The following is a 22,774-nucleotide window of genomic DNA, read 5'->3' as shown; positions in this document are numbered from 1 at the left end:
GATTTCATTTTTTAGTTGTATCATGGCGTCCTGAGTTCCGAGCTTGTTTCGGAACCCGATGACGGTGTTTGGGTAAAGCCCCGAATCTTCCAGGTACCTCTGCAACCTGTTCATGAGAATATGCTCTAACGCTTCGCCCACACAGGATGTAAGCGAGATCGGCCGGAGGTTCTCAATGTTGGGTGGCTTGCCCGGTTTGGGAATCAAGATGGTCTTGGCAGCTTTCCATTTCCGGGGCAGTGACCCGGCTCACCAGCATTTGTTGAAGTATGTCGTGAGGTTCTCGATGACCGCTTCGTTAAGATTTTTCAGCGCTCTATTCGTAACCCGGTCGGGACCAGCGGCGGATCAGCTTTTGAGATCGTGCAGAGCAACCTTCACTTCTCATACTTCAATGTCTCGATCTAGCCACTCGTTTGCTTCGCCTTGGTAGTCCGGGTGCGTCTCTGTGGGAGTGACCGGCAGGTACTTGTCGTCAAGGCGTTTCTTCACCACATCTTCCCCGTGCTCGGTCAGCGCCCTGTGGATGATCTTGGCCACGTTGTTGTGCTCGCGCGTCTTGGTCGTGGTCTCATTCAAAAGATGTCTCAGCATACTCCACGTCTTGCCGGAGTGCATCTGGCCGTCCGCCGCGTTACAAGCCTCATTCCACTGCTGACTGCAAAGCACTCTGCTCTGGGACTCGATCTCGCCGTTGAATTCGGCGACCTTCTTGCGTAGCTTTCTGTTTGTCCGCTGCGTCTTCCATCTCGTTAGGATGGACTGCTTGGACGGGATGAGCTGAGCCAGGCGGCTGTCGACCCTTTCGATACACTCGTCCGTCTCGACTTCCTTGGTGGCCTCTTCTGCCTTCTTTACAATCTCGGTCGACCACTCCACAATCTCTAATTTCGATCTTGTTCTCGGGTAACAACCTCCGAAAAGCTTCTCAATCCGTAAGTCGATGTTTCCGAACACTTCTGCCGACTTCTTCGTCGCCACTCAGCGCGACAGTGACCTCCACAATGTAGTGGTCACTGCCCAACTCGTGCCCCGTGTTTCGCCATTCAAAGTCCCTCGTACCGCCGCCGTTACCCCTGACGAAAGTGAGATCGGGCGTTGTGTCTCTGGTGATCGAGTTGCCGATTCTGGCAGGGTATGCTGGGTCGGTTATTGGATTTAGACCCAAGTCAGTAGCATCTTGCATTAAGTCCCTGCCCTTTGCCCATGTTTTGTGGTAACCCCAAGCTTGATTGGGCGCGTTAAAGTCCCCGCAGATTACCAGCCTGCTGTCGGGCCCCGCGACGTTGCACCCCTTGTGTAACAGTGCTTTGAATTTCTGCTTGCCGTGTGACGGGCTACTGTACAAGTTTACCAGAAAAGTGCTTTCCTTCTTCTTTTTCCCCGTTAGCACTCCTACCATGGTGTGCTCAATTGTGCTCTTGCCCAACAACTCGTGCTCGACGTACGTGAGGTTTTTCCTCACCAAGGTGCAAACTCCCCTGCAACTACTGCCAGCCACCGCCCGGAGGCTTGGCGGGCTAGCGTGAGACCGGTAACCCGAGAGTTTGACCTCTTCAATGCGGGTCTCTTGCAACGTGATGATATCTGGCTTTTTTAATACTTGTTGTAAGTGTTGCTGGAGTACAGGCTTCTCCCCAGCAATTCCAATGCCATTGCAATTGCAATTCCAATGCCAAACCGGGAGGTGTTTCACTGCTGTTGTGGTTGCGGTGGTTGATGCCCTATCCATGTTTGCTGAAAGTTAGCCATTTGCGTCGCCAAATGCTGCACTGTCGTAGCCAATTGCTGGCAGGTCTGTTTAATTGCTGTGAAACGGTCGGTGATTGTCGTGGTGAACGTCGTGCGAATATACACTTTAATGCAGTCGAGCCTATCTTCAAGGTTGTCGACCCTATCGCTGAGTCTACGCTCTTTAAGATATTCTATTGCCCTTCTCTTGGGTGCCGGAGCCGCCGCTGCCCCGTTCGCATCCCTCAGGTTCACCTCTACTTCTGGTTCATCCTCGGTCATTGCCATTTGCTGTGGTGGTGGCGATAACTGCTGCTGCTGCTGCTGCTGCTGCTGCTGCTGTGCCTGAAGTCGCTGTAACTGTGCCGCCATCATTCTCTTGAGCTCTGCCATTTCCCTATTTATCTTATTGACTGTCGCCTCTAGTTCAGTGTTCTTCTTCCGCAACGCCTCGTTTGCGTCTCTAAGCGCTTTCATCGCCCCACTTTCACCTTCAAATTTCCTCCTACCACTTTGCAATGGCAATGACTGCTGCTGCTGTCGTTGCTACTGCTCCCTCTTGGCTATCCCGGACTTTGCCGCGTCTGCCCAGCCGACTCTGTCTTTGGATTCCGATTGGCGGCGGCGGCTCGTGCTTCGGTTTCGGTGTCTGCTTTCGCTTTTGTCCCTGAGCGAGCGTGACTCACGGCGACCAGCTGTGCCGCGCTCTCCTGCTGACGTCAGCAACGGTGGAAACTCTCCGGACGCCAGTTGTTGCTTTACGCACTGCTCCGCAATCTTGCGCTCCCACTGCCTTCTGGTTACTACGTAGGGAGTCTTGTATCTGTTTTTGCATTCTCTGCTGCCCGTTGGGTGTTGTCCCCCACAAAGCTTGCATTTCGGGTTACACTCGTGCTTGCGGCCCTTAGCAGGGTTGTTGGCCCCACAGTCGAAACACACTTTCACATCAGGGTTAGGGCAAACGTCTTTTCTGTGGCCTACTTTGCCGCACTGTTTGCAGACATCGAAATGCTTGTGATACAGACTACACCTCGTTAATACAGGGCCGTAACATGCATAATTTGGAACCTTTTCACCCTCAAAGACCACAATTACGGTAGTCGTGTTGCCAATTCGTTGCGCTCCTCTTGCTAATGGATTTCTAGTGGATTGACGTTGACGTTGATTGAAGTGGACTAATGGATTGACGTTGCGGTCAATCTCCGCCGGAGTATCTTCGGTGGGAATGCCTTGAATGATCCCCTTGACCGTACTATACCCAGGCAGCACAGGACTGTTCGGCCTAAAAGAGGCCGGTGTACTTTGGCCGGTGATTTTCTGTCCGGCCGTTTTCCCGCAGCCATGTTCGGCCCATGTCCAAATGTGGGCCTTTTGGCCGTATACGGCCGTACTCCCATGGCTGTCCAACGGCCAGTGTCCGTCGGCCAGTCGACCGGCTTACGGTCATACGGCCAGATTCCAGCCGTAGGGCTCCGGCCATTCCAAAGCCACCCGTGTATACGGCCGCCGGAGGACAGCCGAGATGCGGTCGTCGGACTCCAGCCGGACTAAAGCTACCGGAAATACGGCCGTGCTACGGGCATCGTAGTTCAGCCACAGTACGTTAACTGTACTGAGGCCGGTCACTGCATGTCGCGCAAGCAGATGACTCATTCGCGCAGTGCAGGAGCAGCACAAACCCAGCATTTTGGGTCCAATGCAGCCACATCAAAGTGAGCTCGCGCGCAACCACCAGCCGTCAAGCTTTCAGCGCAGCCTTGCTTAATTACCAGCCTCAGTTGACAGCAAAATCCATTTATTAAACAGTGCTAACAAATTGTCGTTCCTTTAATTGCTGTGCCTCTTTTACTGCCGAACACAGAAAATATTCAGTTCTTTGTAGAGCTTGAATAGATGTATTGTCCAGGTCCTGATATCCTCTGTGGGGCAGCTTACCTGTAATAAACGGGGAAAGAGGAGGGGGGGGGGGGGGGGGGGCGGCGGAGGGCGCATACTTTAGTGGGTTGAATTTCAGAGAGATAAATTGCGCCGCTTTTAGCCAATTTCTTTTAGGGCAATATTCCGGAACACTTTCATGCTATGACTACATAAACTATTTTTATAACAGTTGCTTGACCAATTTTGCTGTATATAAAACCGGCGTGAATGCCTTTACGAAGCGTTTTGGTTCTCAACAAAACACTCAGGAGCATTTAATATAACTCCTTCACAAAAAAAGTATGTCCTGTTTTTGCCCATTTTTCTTGCAAAGACATTTTCTACTCGCTCAACTTTTCTGATGATCTTGCGCAGGACTGATCCTAAGAAGGAGCGAACAGGTACTTTCATTTTCAATCTATTTTAATGTTGTTTTCATGAGTATACGTCCACACCACTTAATAGTCCAAAAGAACTTAATTTTCTTCTAATGTCATACTACGTTTAAAAAATTCTAGACGCGTTCCGAATGATGCCCTGCTTCAGGTGTCTGCAATTGTATCCCTCTGTGTTCACGCAAGGAAAGGCGTAAAATTGGAGTTACATAATCTGTTTCAAACCAATAACATAGCAATGGTAGCATGCATACAGGAAACGTTGCATACTGCTACGAATAGGGCAATAAATATTTTATTGGTCAAGGTTGAATGCGTAGGGTTCTCAAACTTGCAGGGCAAACTTGCCCCTCTGGAAGTTTATTTATTTATTTATTTATTTATTTATTTATTTATTTATTTATTTATTTATTTATTTATTTATTTATTTATTTATTTATTTATTTATTTATTTATTTATTTATTTATTTATTTATTTATTTATTTATTTATTTGATGCCTGCTTGCTTTTGCATGCATTACAGAAGGGAGATACATAACACTAAGCATTAAATATGAGACAAAATAACAAAATAATTCTACAAAGCGCGCTGAAAATCGTCAATATAAACAGTTAATGCAATCATACGTGGAAGATAATTACACTGCAGTATTGATGTAAAATAAAATGAATCGCGCAAGGCGTCACCTTTAAAGGAAAGTTAATAATTTGCTTTAAGCTAGCGGTCCCACTTTGCGATATGTAGAATGGCGCTTGGACATACTTCTCCCCTTCTACTCCAGTTTTCGAATGATAGATATTGCGAAAAAAGTTCAACCCTTGTGGTTTCGTCTGCGATCTTTCACGTCCTGCCATTTCAGTTTACTTTTACTTTCTCTCATGCTAAGTTGAGCGCACCAATTACCTAATACGAATCGCACTGACATATTCTGTATGTTTTCGAGCGTATCATGACCAGCTCTTTGGTTTAGGGATCCACGAAAACACATGCGTACTCCAAGATTGAGCGCACACGAGTGAAATACGGTTGTTCTTTTCAGTTAGATGGAGGTTCACTGAAATTTCGTCTCAGAAAGCCAAAAACATATTTAGCCGTAACTCCTATGGTGTGAACATGCCTATTTAACCTCTAACCACTCCCTAAATAAACTCCTGGGTATTTATATTCCTCGGCCGTTGTCACAGCAGCATAATTGACGGTATACGTATTCAATTGGAATGAAGGTTTTCTTGTAAAGGTGCCGCTAACACACTGTTTAACATCCAAAAACTTTTCTGAATCAGCACACCAGGATGTTATTAAATTCGAATAAAGCTGCAGGTATACGGAATCACGTTCATTCGCTATAGTCCGGTAAACTACACAGTACTTTTGAACACAGCTATAGGGCCAATAGTAATAACAATGCAAAAACCGATTCATTCCGTTCATAGGATGAAATGTACTACGAAGAAGGTGATATGGAACACCATCATTTGTTTTTTGCAGTCCAAGAATATACAGTCAACCACTTTAAGCTTATCTATTGCAAGAATCCGCCGCAACGTCTTCCGCCGCAACGTCTTCTCTCGGAACCCTCGCCGCCGCCATGATGGCCGAGGCAACGATCGCAGTCTGCGTTCTTGCAATGTTTAGGCCTTCCCGCGGCCTCACGATCACTTTGATGTCCTCTCTCGGCAGCACGTCTGGCATCCTCGCTGCCCTCGTAGTCGATGCGATCACTTTTCTGGCGAAGTGGTACCTTGGTTTAGGCCTAGACTGTCGGGTAATGGCGGAGGCGCCCTCACCGCCGGCAGGGGCTCTGATATGCCGGCCTACGTGCGACCAACCGGAACTCTCATTAAAATCTTCCGAGGAAATTTCCTCACCTGGAACCTCAATGCACATCGGTCCACCGCTGTTGCTGGGGCCTGGGGTCGTTAACTCCTCCGAAGACGTGGTTGTTTCCCTCTCTGAAGCCATGATGCCGTACTTTTTCACCACGCCGGGGTTAGGCCCAAACGGCCGAGCGGACCGAAGTCCTCGGCCGTTGTCCTCGGCAGTTCGGGTAGGCTTAGCGGCAGGCCGCCACCACCACGAATACGAAGACCGCGTAAATCACCAAAAATCGTACCGTTTGCTCGAAACTGGTACCGGTCGACGCCCCCATACCTTCACGCGCACATCGGTACCACTTATAGCGCGGTAACTGCTAATTAACACTGCGAAAATTTACACAAAAGACGGAGACAGAACAGACTCCAGCGCTCTTCTTCTTTCTCCAGCTAAGAGGAACTGTGGCGATAATAATAAGCTCATGATAATATTTGGGGGCAAAGTTAAAACGCTTTAAAATGCGATTCATGCTATTTGCTGATTATTGAGGTGGCGTGATCGGTCCTGGGCAGCGCGCTCCAAGGATGCGCGACTAGGGCGTGGCACATCTTTCAGGGCGTTCTTTCGTTCCACTGCTGCACTGGTGGTTACTGGGGGCAAGGAAACCCAACTACTTTATTTTATTGTACTGTTACTTTATTAATCTCTATTTCACTACAAAGTTCATTTTATTTATTATTCCAGGCGTTCATGTGAGCTTTTTGTTTGAAATTTTTCGTCCTAAGTAGTTTCTGCCGTGGGTGGCAGACAGTGCAATCACGTGACTACGGCCGGCTGGCAAAAAAAGAAAGCGGGTGATAGAAGCGCGCCACATTCAAAACACTTGCTGCTCGTATTACGTTATCGAATCCCTCCGCTTTTCGACACAAAATTTCCTCGGCGCGGTCCTGTCTGCCTACGTGCTTTTAAGGAGAAAGCCTGGCGATACGTATTAGCAATTCCTTTTCTAATACATTGTACGTGCGCCTTTCTCCTCACTTTCGTTTCTTTGTCTTTTGGCAAGGATTAATTTAAACGGCTTCTGTTCTGCTATTACGTGTTTACGTCAGTTTATTCTATTTCATTTGTTCATCTTGGTGTACAAGCAGACTCGAACACGCCACAGCCTCCCTATAATCGGTGTTCTGCGAGGATGGTGTGCAGCTGTCTTACTCCAGTGACATCACGTTCAGGCTTCACTCTGCACGCACTATTTTACAGCTGTTACTTTTCAACTTCCCAGTGTTATGAATTTTGCGAACCGGGCACGTTAGTTCATCAAAGCTCCCAATCGCGGGTCAATCCCCCAACTGGCCATGTGTTACGAATGAAGGAATAGCAACAAAACACTTTTCATATTTGCTTGGTTTATTTTGCTTCGCTCTTTACCGCTTTTTTTCGAAGAAGCTCTGCACAGTCGTTTTTTTTTTCATAGAGTTCAATCCTCTGATAACCCTCGGCCGTGCAAAACCATGCCCGAGTTTCCTCCGAGTTCGATTGACAGTAAAACACACCCAGCCCATTCGTGGGCGCGGGAAAACAACCGAAGCCACACCCACCCATGGCGTCCACTTTGTGTGGGCGTAGCGTCGTAGCCACGAAGTCTTCATTTGATGTCCGCTAGCAGAGACAAGAACTTAGCATCAAACAAAAATGAAGTCCCCAGGCTAACGCCAGCCAATGGTACCACACTCGCGGGAGTGTTCGGTCCGAACTGGAGTTTACTATTGTACGAGCCGATAGAAGAGGCCAAGTCACGATTTTACCACGGCAGCCTTCTTCATACACCGTGAAAACACAGTCAATGACAAATGACACAACTTCAACGTCTAAAACGCCTTCGCCAATGCTCAAACACGCTCTTGACACGGGGCGATTTCTGATAAGCGCCGGTCGTGCACACTCAAGCAAGCCGTAAACAAAAGCAATATTTGATGGTCGGGAGCAGGGCGCATACCGTTCGCTACAGTGGACCCCTTTGATTACTTGGTTTGTGCTTATATATATGTATACGTAGAGCTGCACTGGGACTACCATCAAGCCAAGTAGCAAACATAATTTAGTGGAAGAACAGAACACCGAGAAACGGACCGCCTCGTGCCGGGCGTGGACAACAGCCAGGCTGGGGATTTCAAAGTAACAGTGGGGTTATCTAGTTTATGCTTGGGAATGAGTATTGCAGATCGATTTCAGATGATGCTGCATGCGGAAGATAGCACAAGCCGTACTTTGTCAACGTAAGCGGCCCCAATACAGCGCGCTGAATATGCCAGGCGTGCTGCGCGCTATTCCGGTGGTTTCGCTCGAGGTGTATCGAACACTCCACTATCTCTACTTTCTACCGAGCTGGAAACTCGGGAGTAGGCGAAACTCGGGCCTTCTGGAATAGCGCCCCAGATTTACACGTAGAAAGGTCATTATGTGCTGCGCTACACTGTTTTATGCTGACAGGACGCAACAGTTCTGAAGCGGCCCTGAAGAGGAGGTGCGCTTTCCGGACAGGATTCCGGGGGTTCTAGACAAAATCCTAGGATGGTTTCCGGCACAGGCGGCTGCCTTGTTCGCCGCGCATGACCGTGCGACAGAATTTCGGCGAGGAGGGGGGGGTGGTGAGGAGGAGGTGGAGGAGGGGGTGTTGTTTTTGAATCCCGCTCTTCCTCCCTACGGCCCTGGCTGTAATTACATCGGCTTTTACTAGGGGGGGGGGGGGGGGGGGTTGAGGGGGGAGGAACGGGCAGTTCCGTGTTTGTCTTCTAGGATGAAGTTCTGGTTCTTCCAAGTTTCATTCGGTAGCCACAAAACCAAATCGCGAGAAAAATAAATGCGTGTACGTTGTGTAACCGAATATGGGATGTACATTTGGTACACCTTCGCTGGCCATGCAACTTCACAGATTGGAAAAGCTCCTAGTTTTTGCAAGTATTTTATTTATATTGGACAGAAAATTAGGGTTCAATAAATGGAATGCACAAGCACACATTAGTCGCTGAGAATTAAAGAGATGCGCAGAAATGCTTGCAACGCAAAGAAATCGTAAGGATTTATTACTGTTACGAAATGATGAGAAAACAGAGGCTCCGTGCAGATGTTAAATAATAGTGAGAAAAGCATGACAAAACGGAGCAGCTTTCAACCATCGGCCTCGTATCGTGTTGCGGCACCATATCAAACTAGAATATATTATGCATCTTTTCCCCGGCTACATAGCTGGTGTATTTTCGAACACCCTTTGCGCCTTTTTCTCCTTTTTATTAGGGGATACTAATTTTAATTAATCAAAATACGGTCAAGTAGCACTTTCGTGCGCAGCTCTGTGCTTGCAAGGGTACTTCCTTAGGCCACAGCCTTAAATCGCGTGATCGCACATTTCCCCTCCAGCATTTGAAACCTAGACTACTACCACTTGGTCAATCACTCTACCAATAGCCGAATTAGGTAACCAGCTCCAAAAATACAGTAAATTCTTAAATGACTACACTCGGGAAACATAAACGGGAAACACCATCGAACTACAGAAGCCTTTAACAGGCAAGAGAGTTGAAGGAACACTCGTTACATGACAGAAAACGGCTGTTACACGCTTACAAAAAAAAAGATTCTTTGCAGAGAAACGCGTCACTCTACGTGAATGTAGTTGAACGTATCTTATTCTCAACCCTAATGCTCTGGCGAGGTTTTCTTTTTTTTTTTTTTCCAGAAAAAAAAAATCCGGATCACACGCGCCCATATACCATTAAATACCTGCCAGATTGGGCAGTGTTCTAATCTTTTTTTCATAGATGATTAAGATATTCATAGAAGGGGAAAGGAGTTAGTTGACACAAGACATGTACACTAATTGGGAAAAAGACATGGAAGTGGGGAACCGGGAATATAACTGGTAAGGCTACGAAGCAGCTTATCCAGCGCTTTCGGCTTTGTTACCGTCTGCATCTAGAATTTCAACTTTTCGAAGGAGAACTTGGCGCAGTCCATCCGGCGCAAGGTCCCCAGAAGATCTGGAAGCAGGCTTCTTCTCACTTTGCCCATGTGGTTGATGGGTAGCTTGTCTGCGAAGTACACCCCGCCGTACAGGTGCTGGTTAGCAGGCAGCCGCTCTGCGAGAACGGAAATACACCTCGGTAAGCGGAAGCGGGAGGGACCATGGGAATAGTGGGACTTCCGTTTACCGAGGAAATACATGAGAAGAATTACGTGCCGCCGCAGATGCTGCTTCATCACCGCTTCAGAAAAAATAATATCCGAGAACACCTAGGCACTTCCCACGAGTTGTGAATGCGAAGGCATTTATGTCCAATTGAAAGACAACGAAGGCTCCGTCCAGTTTTCCGTTGCGAGTAATGCTTTCGAATTTCGCTGTGGCCTACGTTAGCGCGTGTTTGGTGGGTGAATTGGTTAGAGTTTCCACGTAAGCGTGCTGACTTTAGTGGAACCGTTTGGACAGCATTGCTTGGAATTTGGCTGCCGCGCACAATGGTCCAGCTCACCGGTGACTGTTGCGCCGCTAAGTGACGTCAGTGCTTCTGCCCGTGTCCAGTACGCAACAATAACTGAACCGACGTGAATCACCTCACATGCGACTGCAGCGAGGACGTGGAAAGGGCTCCCACCCCGTCAGCCTACCGATGCTCCCCCCCCGCCGTTCCCTTCCTTTTTGACGGCTTTTCTTTCCGTTAGACGGCTTCCGTCTAAATTTTCGGGGAGAATTTGAAGTTTAGAGCTCTCATACTGTACTTGCACGAGTTTAACGTGCACCTTTCTACAATAATATAACCTCCGAATTTATGAGCGCGCTATAATGTGGCTTCAAACTGAACTGGGCTCAAAACGGCCAGCAGGATGCCAATGGACACTAAGTGTTTTCGAAATAGAACTTAATGCAATGCCAAAAAATACTTCAACATGACGTCAGTAAATCTGGCCTACCCATTCTATCCATTTCTCGATGGACGTACATCGAGAAATGTACATCGAGAGCTGTTGCAAGTATTGCTGCTGCTATAGGCTCCGTGAAGTCAAGTTTGCCGAGTGAGCGCAGCGCCACCTACCGGGCATCCGCGCAACACTGGGTAGGCCGAGCCGCACCGTCCTGGTCGGCCGCCTGCTTTAGGCACTGTGCACGCGCCCTTGCAAAGACGTCTATCAAGTGGTTAGGTGCGCTTAAGTGGCTTAAGTTTGAGGAATACGCTGCAACGGCGACAGGATGTAGTGTTATCGACCGAGAGAGAGAGAAAAGAAGCAAAGCGCAGAAGGAAAGCTACCGCCTTCGCTGCCCTGAATCGTCCGAGTTGGGAAGGCTGGTGATAGCCTCACAGGCGGCACATGTTTCCGTGAATTTTTTTAGAAAATACAACGGCGATGACTACCAAGCAGATTACATGCTGCTGTCAGAAGTAAAGTATATTGCTTTGAAAGCTGTTAATACTCGTGAGCTTACAATAAATTTCCCCTCTTAGCGAATACCGCGCGCATTGCCATGGCAACTAGTATTTGCACGAAGGTTGGTTGTTCTGCATTGTGCATGTGCACATCTTCCGCGGCGTTTATAAGGAAAGTTTATGCGGCACGTAACACTCAGCCGTAATTTAATTGTAAGAGAACTAATTGATGGCTGCAACATCTCATGCCTTTTTTGGGGAAAATATGGTTGTTTTTAAGCAAACTAGCCGGGTCATTTGCTTGAAAGAAAAGCTGTCAAAAAGTCGAAATACCTGCGTCAGTACAAGGTATAAAAGCAACGCTTGTGGGATTTTCGCGCGGCAAATAAATGCTGTTCAATAAAACAAAGTCGTTTTAACGAGGCTCACAACAGCAACTTCAGAGAACTATAAAAAATAAACGGAGTTAATGGGGATTCTATATTTGGAGGCCCTGCTTACCCCGTAAAAAGGCAGAGGTAGTCTTAAATCGTTCACGGGCATTTCCTGGCGGGCTTGCAGCGAAACCCGTGGACGTTGTGAATGTATTCACGGAAAAGGAGACGAAAGGCACAGAAGTTGTAGTCTTCCTTTCGCTTCTGAGACGATACTGCTTTACCTCGTGCACGGAGCAAGAAAACGTGCTCGCTCCGTGATCCCGCGGTATGGGACGAACTGGCACCAGCGGAAACGAACTGTTAGGGCGAGGAGCAAGACGCATTCTGGAAACGTTTGGCGATAATAAGCCGTGAAATTGAAAATCGTCGTCAGGTTCCTTTCCGGGCTGCAGCGGCCGCTTTTCCGATAGAGGCGAAAAGCGAAAACGCCCGTGTGTTCGAGATTCCGGCCACGTGAAAGATCCCCAGGTGGTCAAAATTAATCCAGATCCCTCCACTACGGCTCGCCTCATCGCCTGTCTGGCGTCAGAGAGTTGAACCGCACAATCAATCAATCGAAAATCGCCGCCAGTTGGTGCGCAGTTCTCGATACTTCCCACCCGCCTGATCCACATTGGAGCCCGCGTATTTAAGGTAATTATACTTGCTTTGCAGTCAATGCTACTAAGCACGTAGCGCAGCGGACACACCAAACAATCGATCCTGTGATACGGAGCACCGTACTCGCGAAACCACGGCGGTAGGATTTCACTTATGCGAACAAAACGGCTTCTTTTCTATGCTTTGAACAGCGAATTAATTTGTGCTTTCTAGACGAAACACAAATTCACTGAAAAAACTATGTGGAAACTTGAAAACGTGCGCACGAAATGCTCCACCTGCGTTCTGGCTAAGCGTGGCACTGGGAAGTCAATATCACTTGCCCCACTCCTTTGTACGCATAGTAAACACTTCAATCCTTCAGTATATTCCTAGCCCGGTGCGGTAGAATTACTGCAGTACATTTAAATTAATATAAAACCTAAAAATTGCGTATACTAAATTTCATCCGGTGCCGCCAAGCAGGAGAGCAACCGAAACCCGAGCACGCTCGCGAGCGGTGGCCGACCCAGTAATTTTTTTTTATTCCCCGATGGCGGCGCTGGGCGTCGCGGCTCAGTGTCGCCCTCTGTTCACTGCACGGCGCCTATAGTAGGTGTTTCAGTCGTTATGGCTCCGAAAAGGTTCAATATGGAGCATCCTTCAAGTGCAAGGCAGTTCTACTTGCCGCTAGCGAGAGGAACCAAGCGGCATCACGCACACTGGGCGTCGCGGAGTCAAGAGTGCAGGGTTGGCCTAAAGAAAGCAAAGCCACATTTTCGTGCAAGTAATTCACCGGCCCTGAGCACGGACGCTTTCGAGAACTTGAACCCTCCATGGCGGAATTCATAAAAGTGCCGCTAATGAGCTCGTGGCCAATCACGTCTGCGAAGATCACGACGCTTGAAGGAGCAAACAGTTTCAATGGTTCCCGCTCCAGTTTTAATGCGAGCAAGGGCTGAATGAGCTATTTTATGAAGCACAACCGATTTTTGCTGTTACATTGGCGTACGTCAAATAAAATATCTTCTGACATGTACGCGGTGTCATATCTTTTAAATTTGCGCGGTAGAATCATCGTCAAATTATTTTCATGAATGTTCCTAGGTAAACATACCTGCGCATCACAATCTGAACTGCGTTAGAATACTGCAAAAATGGTAGCTTTAATAACCCGTGAAGCGGCATATGGTATCAGAATACTAATCAATGTCCGCGCGTATTTGAGTGAGCGTATATTAGTCCATACCCACACCTCTTACTGCCTTTATTCTTGGGGTAACACCTATGCTGGGCACCCTTGAAGCACACACAATATCAAGCTTTCAGAACCATCACTTCCTGCATTTTTCGCCTAATGCTTTTCATCTTTTAGCGCCTTATGCAAAAGTGATCCTGTCTGTCGGAGCCAAAGCGAAGCCTCATTTCGCGGGCATGTTAAGAGGGTTCAGCAGTGCCGGCCTCCCGTAGACAATACGTGGACACTTTCAGAAGCCATAGCGTGCCTAATATTTGGACTAGCCTCATGCGGTTAGTATCACCTTTTTCGCTGTCAGAAATGGGGGGAATGTTGCGGACAGATTTTTCATCCAGGTCCTTGATTTTTTACAAACGAGTAAGGAACATGAGCAATAACATAGGTTTTCGGGGTGCCCGTGTTTCTGCAGGCCACACTGAAAAAAATAAAACAAAATCGAAATTCTGTTCGCAACATTCCCTCCCTTTGGCTATTCTGATTGCATACATGCCGGTAGAATTCTTCTGAGGCCCATAGTTTTAGCGTTAGGCTTTCTGAAAGTTCGGCAGCCTGACAGCGCCCGCAATCGAATTTCCCACCCTTGTTTGGTGGCTTCGTCTTGTATACTCATAGAGTGTACTAGAAGTTTTAGAGTGGCCCGAGCGGCGGCCTCTCCCATTGCTCCGCCGGGTCGACTTTCGCGCAGAAAATAAAACCGGTATAGCGGCAGCGCTGCTGTCGTCAACAACTGAACAGCCGGCGCTCCCCGGCACTAGCTCCCAGTTTGCGCGCGGCAATATTTGCGTTGCTCGCTGCGGTGTTTTGCTCTTGCGAAGCTGATTTATTTTGGATTATGAGGTTTAACGCGCCGACGCTGGCGATGAGGCAAGCGGTATTGGAGGGCTCCGGATTAATTTTGACCACCTGGGGATCTTTAACGTGTGTCGAAATCTTGAAGACACTGGCGTTTTTCGCTTTTATCCTCTATCACAAAAGCAGCTGCCGTGGCCGGGAATCGAACCTGCGCCTTTGGTCAGCTGATTTAGAAAGTAGACGCAGAAACGTTATGACTCCGCTTGAGCAAACTTTAAACTAGTACGACCCGCCATAAAATTACCCCCTTCCCGCCCCCCCCCCCCCCCCCCCCCCCACCGATACTTTCTCATTTTTATGCGTTTTCTGAGAAAACGTTAATTGTTGATATACAGTAATCTCTCGTGAACTCAAAGTCGTAAAATTACCTGAAAATTTTCAGATAAGCGCGGAGTTTCGAGTAAAGTCAAATGCAGAAAATTTGTAGCCATGGTCCCTGAAATAACAGCTAGTGCTGCTAACAAAAGCACTATTGCACAGGGGAGATTTCGTAATAAAGGCAAAATAATTTGCAGGAAGAAGAAACTTTTTTATTGCAGAAGAAAGAACTGTGTTGCTCTCGGCTATTTCGCGTTCGCATCTGCATCCCAGAAAAGCGCACCCGAGAATTATCAACGCATCGCATGAATTGGTGGTCGACACCGCTACATTCTACCTTGTTACAAATCAGACGCAGCATGTATGTTGCTTCTGCCGTTGTGGGCACTTCTGGAGGCTCCATAACTCCGCGGCTCGGACTTGAGCTGCCTAATAAAGTTTCATCTCTCTCTCTCTCCTCGTCCGCATGATCAGCTGCGCCAGACAGCCTTAATTCCGGTAACGGGGACGCGTAGTCCGCGTAAACTTGCACTTCACGATCGCGTTTGGTGAGTACTGGTTGTAATCATTCGAACGGGGACCTTATCAGCTGCCTGCAGCGGACTTTGCCTTGTGTCCACTCTTCCAGTATTTCGAGACATCCGTGGTCCTCCGAAAAAACGTTTGGAGATAAAGCGGGCAAATGCGTAGCGCCTATGGGAGGTAAACACATGGTGAGAAAAAGTTTAGAGAAGATATTGTGAGATATAGCAGAGTTCGAGTTAAAGAGGGATTAATTTGACGGACAGGCACCAGGAATGTTCTTCCCTTCCCCTTCTTGACTCTGCGCATGAAGCAAAAGCGGCGGGGCGCACATTCTATGCTGCAAAAAGTTTACTGTTTTTTTACGTTCCTATTTGGAACGAAAATACCAAAAGCCTTCTTCTAGGATACCCCTACCGTTGATGCTGGAGCTGTTGTTAGTGGGCTTTCTTATTTTATTAACCTGCTTGCAGGCACTTGGTAAGGAAGTGTGCACTGAAAACGAAGTGCCAAGTCTACAGAACCAATCCTACATGCCAGGGGACGATGCCGCTGTGTTTACTACCTCTTGTAATTTGGGGGTACTTCTGAATCCTTCCGCACATTTTTTAAAATTTATTAGCGATCTCTAGGACGTTTTTACCAGTTGCTTCAGCGACAAGGAGCTCCACCATGACAGCGTTATGGACAGCAGCAGCAGCAGCAGCAAGCAGCAAGCAGCAGCAGCAGCAGCAGCACAACGAACACCTTAACGGCGTTGGTTGCGACCAGCACGTGAGACCTTGACAGCAAATTTGGTTTGGTTCTGTATGCATTGTGACACGGATTCATTTCTACATAAAATGTTTAAACAAGTTCCGTGATTACATGCGAAGGTGGGAGCAACACCTTAAACTTAGCCGTTGCTAATGATCGAGGGCGAGTTATGAAAATGCGTTGGCCAAAAATGTCAATTTAAATCTCCATTTAAATTTAAATTTAGCGTTATTCCTAAACCTTTACATGTGTAGACTTTGTTCATGATTTCCCGCGTTACATTTCATTTGCTGGGCTATTGAAAATGAAAGCAAAATGTGTATTTGTTCCAGTTCCGTTTATTTGAACCTCCATGTTAGCGTTCTTGAACCTTTACCTCTATAGTAGACGTGTTATATTTAATTTTTGTCGCGGTCAATATATTTTCTGATCTATGTTTTGCATTTGTTTTATGTGCGTGTAATTGTCCCCTCACCATACTTGTGAATTAAATTTGTGTTAATATGATTCAACTCCTTTAATTTCTTGATCGAAAGGTGGTGCGATTAATAGAACTTTGCGGGAATAGTTCTATGAAAGATGGTCATTGGGACAACTGGGCTAACCACTGGGCTAACCCCTTTTTAGTTAAAAAGATATCTCGCTTGCACACATCAATTTCTGTTCGGCCACCACAATGGCCCGTAATTATCCCAAGCGGGCCACTGCTTAAATACTGCTATAATAACAACTCACGCAATAAAAAACAAACGCAACTTATGATATTAACCCACATAACTGCAGTCCGTGCGCAAATTGCAAGACAATAACTAAAAAATTCTTCTGAGAAGCTATCATCCCAGTCCTTATATTTTTTCGTGTCATGTCCATCAAGCAGCACAATATAAGGACACAATCATAAAGCAATCATGAACTGGTTCATATTACGCAATTCAACTCAAAATACTTTATTATGGGAAATTGGAATAGCGAAAATGTCGCTGCAATTACTTTATTTACAATCCGTTACGAATGCTGCACCGAAGGAAAATCCGTAATTTTCCTTGTTGTCGAGCGGGAAAGGCAAAACTAACGCAAAATGAGCTGCAGCGTTTTGTTTTCATTTCGTTACCCACAGTCCACTGTGCCTACAGTACATTTCAGCAATTGGACGACCCGCAGAACAAATTTCCAGCGCTCCGCGCGTAAAGCGTTTCCTGGCCCGGCCGGCCACGCGGCCGTGCGCGCGGCCAGCCGCCGCTTTCGCTTTCAATGGTCGTTGACTACAGCGCCGCCGCTATTTTCTGCGCGAAACGAGCACCTCTCCGGGCGGCCGGTCGGGCCACTCTAAAACACCTGACGTTCAGGAATGGTGGACGAGCACTACTGCGCATGCGCCAACTAGACATCAAAAAACAAAGAAAAGCGACTTTTTTTGCCGGATGTGACGTCATGGTTTAAGAAAAATGGCAGCTGTTGTGCGGTCATCTCGCTGCGCTCATCTCGTCGTGATTTTTGCCTGCCGTTGCAACGGTGCATAGGTGTTTGACTTACGATTGTGATGAATGCGCCCTCGAAGAACTTCTAGAGAGCACTTACGGTGGTGTGCAGCGTGTGATCGGGACGCTGAGTGTGTGCGACTGCCTAATTTTCGTGTAGTACGTTGCGACGGTGACCACGGGCGCTCTGCATCAGTTCTGCCGCCTCGATTTACGACAGTGATGAGTGCGTTCCCGTCGAACTTCTGCACTGTGTTTTATTAGAGCGCCGTGTTGAGGCCGCTGGGCGTTTCGCCGCCTACGTGCCGTGGCAAGAGGCAGCAACGCCGGTCAGACGAGGGCACTGGGATGGCGCATGACCACTCCTATCGTAACCAAGCTAGCCACTGCAAACGTAGACCACTTCTACGTAGACCACAGGGCTGTGTTTTTGTCCCAGTACAACGGAGTTAACCTGTGCGAAGGTATAATTGTGTGTTCGGAGTCGTGAGGCAGGGAGGTAATGTTCACGATTGCGAAGGTGTATTAACTACCACAATCTGTCTGCTAATCACTTTGTTGGCCATGCAGCCCGGTGGGAGGTAGGGCTGCGCACAGGACAAAGGTTTTTTTTTGTTGTTGTTGTTGTTACCAGCTGTAGGAACCAAGCCTTAATAATACACATCCAGGCCTCAAGTAGTGAATGAGAAAATATTAACTAGTTGCACTTAGCCCTGGTGCCAAGCATTGTTTTTTTTTTCGTGGGCCCTCTCAAGTTACCGTTTTTAAAATTATCCCTTCTAAGGCACGTTCAAGCTGGTATAATGCCATGCATTCAACAGATGCTGGACAGTTCACCTAATATGTCCTTGATGTGTGCTGTCACATGCCGAAGAACAATATTGTACTTCAGTTGGTATTTTAGAAACAGATCTTATGATGTGCAATGCTTTCAAGTTCATTTCTTCTGTGTTTAGCGTGACTGAGGACTTGTCTGCAGCAATCTTACCGCAAATAAGTTATTGCTTGTCGAACAGCACAAAAGTACCACTACAACTTGACTGAAATTAGTCAGGGATGAGGTTTTGCTTGTCAGTTTTCTCTCTCCAGCAGTGATGGCAATGGCAGCTGAGCAGTGGTGTTGCTGGGTAAACTTGCACCCGGGGCCCAGAAAATTTGTCTCCCCCTCACATATACAAAACAATTATTAATAATAAAATTATTGTTGTTATTATTGATAATATTAATGCCTTCTATTGTTAGCATATGAAGGCTGGTTCACACTTGCGACTGGAGCTACCAAAAACGATTTCTGTCACTCTTTTCACTTGGCATTGCTCTCATCGCGCAACAAGAGCGATTGGTCTCAACAAATTTTGTGTCTTTCATTTGGATACCAATGTAAAAAAACTTTTTACAGCTACTGCATGCATGGGCTTCGAAACATCAATGCAAGCATGCATAATATGCGACATGCGACGCGAAATGAAGCCACAGGATACTTGATGTGTAGTTATTTATAAAGAACTGGCAATATATTAGAAAAGTAAGCAGCAAGATAAGAAGCCGTGTGTTATTTAGGCAATTGAGAGAACCCCAGACGATGACTCTGGTGCAGATCTTGATACACAACAGCGACCTTTTCAGTGAATTAGGCATCGATAAAAATCCCAACAGTAAGGAGCATCATGGTGTGTCACTTGTGAGCACGAAAACACCATTAGCAGCCGAGAAAGGAGTGGCCAAGAGCTACTTGCGGCAGCACAGGGTGTAATGCACCAAACCAAAGTAGGATAGGGGAAAAGTGAAGGCTGATATGCGGCAGTGTGACAGTACCACATCTTACAGTCGATACCAAGCGAATGGATGCCTGCAAGAGCAATGGAGGTGTGAGACAGTCTCGGGCCTTGTCAGAAAACGACACTATAAGGTGGTCGGCACAGGCGTTCGGAAAGCTTTGCAGCCCGCTGTGCCGACTAAATCATGCAGACGTCCCGCGGGCCTGGAGGAGGTGGCCAGCAATGATAGGGTTGTTTAAAGGCAACATATGCAGGACAAATAGTCGCTTCATTCGCATCAATTTTCCTGTGTCTAGGAACACACCTTGAACAAATTATGCTTGAAGGACCACAGGTGGAGCCTGGTGAAAGAAGGCTGGGGGAGAAATAGAAGTTGTCCCAGCAAATAAACAACAGCCGGACTTTAAAATCGCGACAACCCATTTGTCTCGCCTAATGTTGACACCTGAGCTCCCACCCCTCCTCTTCCACTTGCGCCCCTCCTCCCAACACAGGCTTAATTTGTAGTTAGCTCCCCCGCACCAACCTTCATTGCATGTTTCACACTTATTTTCATTTCGTTTTAATTATCAGTCCCCGCTTCCTCAAGATTCAATCTTCCCTATATTTTTTTTTTTTTCAGGTCATTTTCACCTTGGTTTCCTTCTGAAAATATGACAACCGGACCGGGGTACACGGTCTTCGACGCATCACTGCAAAGACTCCAGAAAATGCCAAACATTTACCATGACCCGTACACAACATCTCATGTGCGTAAAAAAAGCCACATAAATACCCGCCGAGGACACGACAAAAGTCTCGTAGGCTTGGATGCCTCCCCGGGGGCCCTACTGATCTCGTCCGCCGTCTCCCCTGTCGTCCCATTGAAAAGCAAGCTCGCTTGCTACACCCCTCCGAGCGTCGCAGTCGTATGCCGACACACCCCCTCTCCAGGAATCGTTCCTTGTTCGCCTCCGCTCACCCTGCAGCCAATTAACTCCTCAAGCCGCACCCATCCTCGACTACCGCGACATTCCTGGATGCCAAAATTCTCCTCGCTTTCTTCCATTGTACCAGGAAACAAATTTGAATAGACTGGTGGGGACGTAAATTGAAAAGGCCAAAGCTGTGGTCTCGTTACAGTTGTCTTCCAGTATTCGACGTCAGCATTACACATTGTTGGGGCACAAGTGGCACCTCCCCCCCCCCCTTTACCCAGGGACCCCCGGCCCCCCCTTAGCGACGCCACTGCAGCTGAGTGCTTTTTGTCACTCGACAAGCTTCGAGTAGATAACGATACATACGTTTACGACAAAGCCACAGATTCGGTTGTTGCTTTAGTTGCTTCCCCTGTTATTCCGTCTGTCACATCCACGGGCCCTTCTGTCGTTCTTCCTGCTACGTCATCCATCACCTCACCCCATGCATAGCTAAATAGTGCCGCGTCATGCCATCCGCAGCACACTGATGCGCATTGTGGCACCGCACCTTTTATCTCGCTAGCTTACACTAATATTCGTAGCCTACTAGCAAAACGCAGCCATGTTAGCTCTTTTTTAGAAGATAGTAATACTGACATTCTCGCACTCACAGAAACTTGGCTTTGCCCGGATGTTCTTGACGCTGAAATTCAAATAGATAACAATACGTATACCATTTATCGCAAAGATCGAATCAACCGTAAAGGAGGGGGTGTGCTGCTGGCAATTAAGAACAGCCTTTCGTCTAAGGCCATCCCAGTTGAATCATCAATTGAAATCCTTTGGGTCACGTGTCATACACGTTCTGGTAACATACTGATTGGAGTTTGCTACCGTCCGCCTGATTGTAAAAATTCATTCGTAGAGAACTTGAGAGATAGCATTTCTGAAGCCGTCATGCTGTGTCCTTCTGATTACATTTACATTCTTGGCGATTTCAATTTTCCGAACATTGATTGGGCTACGCTCTCGTCCTCCTGCCAAACCTCCGTCGAATTCATTAACCTTTCTTTAGATTTCAACTTCTCACAAATAGTCAACGAACCTACCCGTGGACCAAACATTTTAGATTTAGTTTTTACGTCGGCCCCGGAAACCATTCACCCAATATCTAACCTAGAAGGTCTCTCTGACCACAACATACTCCAATTTGAATTAAAAATGACGTCACCGTTTACTGGTCTTTCCACCAAACAAATTCGGGATTACAATAGAGCGAATTTCGACCTCATCAATGCAGAACTCGAATTATTCTTCGATCAAACATTTCTACCATCTTTTGATTCTCGAAATATTGAGGAAAACTGGCTAATCTTCAAAAATAAAATAACGGATTTAGTAGGCGAGCATATTCCATTAATTACGATTAAAAATGACAAATCAAACCCTTGGTTCACGAAGTCCCTTCGGCAGCAACGCAGCAAGAAAAAACGCCTTTACAAGCGAGCGAAGCGTATTGGTACTGGCGAGGCGTGGCAGAAATACAAATGTTTCCTGGATACATACTGCGCAGCAATAGATGCCGCTAAAAGTAAATACTACTCGCATGACCTTCGTTCTTTACTAAAGTCAAACCCAAAAAAATTCTGGAAAGAAATATCCCCGTCACGCGATACGAACAAGATCTTGCTGAAAAATAACGACCTAGCTTCGGGTCCCGATTCAGAGTGCCCCACTGTATTTAATCGATTTTTCACCTCCGTATTCACCCTGGAAAGCCCTGGTAGCATCCCAGATGTTCGTGAGCACAATTAGGCATATATGGAGTTCATTGAAATAACTATCGCTGGCATTGAACGCCTTATAGACAACCTTAAAATTTCAACTTCCGCAGGTATTGATAATATCAACTCAAAAATACTAAAAGGCACCGTTACTAGTTCGAGCAAATTCTTATACCACATCTTCCGCCAGTCATTAGCATCGGGTCAGTTACCATCTGATTGGAAAATAGGTAAGATTGTACCAGTTCATAAAACTGGCGACAAAGGCTCACCCAACAACTATCGCCCCATTTCCTTAACGTGCGTGTGCTGCAAAATGCTCGAACACATCATTGCGTCACACATTTTCAGCCATCTTGAATCGAATCAGTTTTTCGTAGGAAATCAGCATGGCTTCCGAAAAGGTTTGTCGTGTGACACCCAGCTATTCGAATTCACTACCGATCTGCACCTTAACATGGACAGTGGCTTACAAACTGATTGTGTCTTTCTGGTCTTCTCGAAAGCATTCGACCGTGTAGCTCATTGTCGTCTCATAGCAAAATTATCAGCTCTTCGGCTAGATTCACTAACATTGTCATGGCTTCGCAACTTTATTACATTCCGTCAGCAGTTCACCGTAGTCAACAATTTTCCTTCCACTCTTTCGGACGTAACTTCGGGTGTACCGCAGGGCAGCGTTTTAGGCCCTTTACTCTTTTTAATTTACATCAACGACTTGGGTACAAATTTAACATCATGCGTTCGGCTCTTTGCTGATGATTGCATTATATACCGTAAAATAAATAATTCTGATGATCATCTAGCCCTTCAAAATGACCTTAATCTGATTTCAA

The sequence above is a fragment of the Haemaphysalis longicornis genome, unplaced genomic scaffold, assembly GCF_048455015.1.
Source record: "Haemaphysalis longicornis isolate Haplotype H1 unplaced genomic scaffold, Haemaphysalis longicornis Haplotype H1 scaffold_2, whole genome shotgun sequence".
Taxonomy (NCBI): domain Eukaryota; kingdom Metazoa; phylum Arthropoda; class Arachnida; order Ixodida; family Ixodidae; genus Haemaphysalis; species Haemaphysalis longicornis.
The sequence above is the reverse complement of the archived record's forward strand: the minus strand, read 5'-3'. Positions refer to the sequence as shown.